This window comes from Aulostomus chinensis, chromosome 9 (genome assembly GCF_037954235.1).
Source record: "Aulostomus chinensis isolate RoL2024-O1b breed Wild chromosome 9, RoL_Achi_v1.0, whole genome shotgun sequence".
NCBI lineage: Eukaryota > Metazoa > Chordata > Actinopteri > Syngnathiformes > Aulostomidae > Aulostomus > Aulostomus chinensis.
In genome coordinates this window covers 14,548,104-14,551,753 of record NC_141328.1, presented here as the reverse complement: position 1 = coordinate 14,551,753, position 3,650 = coordinate 14,548,104, and positions in this window count along the sequence as shown.

Here is a 3,650-nt window from a genome sequence, read left to right as displayed (position 1 = left end):
GGCTGCTTTACACAGCTGCTCTGGTTTATAGTCCGAGGATTACAGAGGCTGTCTCTCTCTCTCTCTCTCTCTCTCTCTCTCTCTCTCTCTTTCTCTCTCTCTCTCTCTCTCTCTCTCTCCCTTTACATTCACGTCCATCTCTTCTTAGCCACCTTGTTCTAAATCTGTGCTTCTACATGTTCTTTTATCACCACCTGTCTTTCTTCATCATATTTATTCACCTCTCTTAAGTTTGCTTACATATGGCATAAGTGTGTCTCAGAACTACCTGTACCTCATCTGGGTTGACATGTACTGGAGTCCACAGTAAGAAAAAGGGTTGGATTAAACAAACGTGTGTAATGAATGGATGCCAGTATTAATCTACTATAAGACGCATGTTTCTTGCTAATATTCTTCAACCAATAGGAAGTGTGCGTACACGTCAGCCACTGACATGGATATACCACAAAACTATGACACACACTGCAAAAAGTCTTAATATTACTCATTAAAAATATTTGACTGAACAGGATTTTAGAAAGAGTAAGAGGCTTGTCATTTCAGGAAATATGAAAGTGTGCTAAATAGTGTATGAAATATTTAGATAGAACAAATAAACATACTGCACATATTTTATCACATTAACATATTTATCATACATAGAAAGCATTCATTCAGTTTGCATGCTCTTATTTTGAAATGTGAAGATGATGCTGTCAGCAGGGTATCACATTATTTCTGCAAGTGCTCAAGAGACATGAGTTCTCTTTGGACTTGGAAAGGTTGTTTCAGATGTTATATGGAGGAATATTTCTCTCTTGACAAAACATGAACTGGAATGACTTCTTTAAAATGCTTCAATGCTTAAGAAGAGTTTTCCAAATGCTGTTAATTTACTTTTACAGAATATATATATTTAACATTTTTATTTATTCAATTTTTTTAATTAAACATTTTTTAGTGCACAGGTTTTTGTAAAAAAAAAAAAAAAAAAAAGATCGTACATTTACACACGTGTACTGGAAATCTGTTCTCATTGTTGTCGAAACAAAACTATCTCCACACGTTGGGGTACAATTTCTGTAGAACTGAGCGTCATCTCACAAGAAAAGAATTCAAAAGACTCTGGCCCTCCTTCAAAGGAGGTGACCTGAACAATTTTAACTTTCATGTTTCAGAAAAGGTATTAACTGGAGCAAAGATAACACACCTACTGGAACATCCTGGTACACCGTGTTATCAAGTCTGAAGACTACTGAGTGGTCCCTCCTCACTTGACAAGAGAGCAGTGTTTGAGATGAGATGCCACAGCCACTCAGAATAAACTCACTTCTACCTCCTCACTTACTGCTTTGTTTTATTTGCAAATTGTATTTTTGGGGGGGGGTTCCAAATGAATATTAGTGAGCGCCTTGTTCCTTCACCAGACAGGTGTGACCTTTTTGTTGCTGTTATTTGTTTGTCTTTGGTCTTCGTGTCTCTGGGGACAGACATAAATAGATAATGATAACTTTATTTATGTGATACCATTAAAGAAAACAGTAACAAACTGATTTACGATAAAGCCAGAGATATATAACAAAGGGTACAATAAAAACGCTGAATAACATGTAAAAAATACAGTGTAAAAATTGGAACAGATAATTGGGAAAAAGACAGCTTTGATAAAATCAGGAAATGCCTTTTAAAGGTGAAACACAGACATCCTGATCCTATCATTCCTCTTGTTCCAGGGTCTCTGGGCTCTTTCACTTTTAGCTTTCAGCCTGGAATCTGTTGATTGGATTGAACCTATTAAAAAAAGGTAAAAGAATGCTCATCCATCTTCACCCTGGACGGGCCGCCAGTCCATCACAGGACCAACACATAGAGACAGACAACCATTCACACTCACAGTCACACCTACAGTCAATTTAGAGTATCAATCAGCCTCGTCCCCTCTTGATGTCTTTGGACTGTGGGAGGAAGCTGGAGTACCAGAGAGAACCCACACAGGAACAGGGAGAACATGGAGACTCCACACAGAAAGATCCTGTGCCCAAGCCGGGGCTTGAACCCAGAACCTTCTTGCTGTGGGGCAACAGTGCTGACCACTGCACCACCGTGCCGCCCAAAAGAAAGCTCATAATTTGCTAAATTTATTTAACTGAGTTTTGGCTGATAGATGTCTGATGTGTTTGTCTTCATTCGAAGCAGGAGATCCACAGAAAGTATGAAGCCTTATTTTAAAATAAATAATGTAATGCATTCATCAGTTGAGCAACACATTCCTCCTTCCTGCCAGTCAAAGCACCAGAAACGACACCACCAATCATCACATCAGAATCTGTGGTGTAGGCGATGAAGCTGTTTATTCTTGTCAAACAATATCATTTGCTGTTCTGTTTTCAGCTTTTCCACATCACATAGCAGCGTTAATCTGTATGAGAGGAGACATTCAGCCAGATGGACTCATCCTCAGGGTGTTTTCTACCAGACGGGCGATGCGATGAAGGTAACCAATGAAGAGGATAGAAAGCATCATACTCTCAGATTAGAGGCTTGGTCCAAGTACAGTTGAGACTAGATAAAGAAAGCAGAAGAATGCACAGAGATTGTTGCAAAGACGATACTGATCATGTTGATCACATTGATGATAGGCATGATGGGGGTTCCTGATGTCATGGTTTGACGGGAAGAATTAACAGGAAAGAGGACAGAACTGCAGGGATGAGGATCTGGAATCAGGGAGGAGCCAAGGGATCTCACACCAAAACCTGAGAGACTATTGTGTTGTGTGTGTGTTGTGTGTTTGCCGTACGTATGTACCTGTCGAGGGACGACGGATGAAAAATATCATTCTTGCTCTCTCAAGTGCATTAAGATTGTGTATTTCTGTGGATCATGAATGTGTGATGTCCCTTTAAAAATAACAACACCTCATAGACATACTCGGATTCATATGACCTGTATTCAAAATACATTCCTGAAAATGAAATGAGCAAGTGTTGTTTGGGTTAATTGACCTGATCAATATATTGTTTTAAAAACAAAATCTTTTTTTTTTTTTTTTTTTTTTAAAGCCCAAAAAAATAGGAAGTTGTGATAAGTGATCTGTGGACCCTTTAAATACTGGTCACGTGATGACCCCCACTGAAAGTAAATGTACTGCGATTCATTTGAGAGTATGACAGAACTTTCGGAAAAGCAGTATTTTGATGTTTAATGTCAAAATTAATCCGTTAGAGTGGGGTCATATATTCTGACGAAGAATTTTGGTTTCAACTTTGGAAATGTAATGGCCTGTTAAAGCGTCACTCCCATCGTTCCCCCGTTTGCAGCCCGACAAAATAATACACCATAAACTGCTACAACGCTGTGTCCTCCTCCTCCTCTGCCCCAGCTATACTGACAACATTTCACATCTTCCAAGATCATATATAAATAAAACATTTTGAAATTCAATCCTCACCAGTTACCCCTTTTTATTAACTGGCATGCTTGACTTCATCGTTCATGTTTATGGAGCAGCGTTGGGCGCGCTTAAGAACAAACACAAATTTCAGTTTACATGTTTTATGATGATAAACTGTTCAATATTTGAATTTGACAGATGTATTACGTTATTGCATTACACATGACATTTCGAAAAATTAATAGAAGCTGTCCCATTCTGTTATCCATCTCCA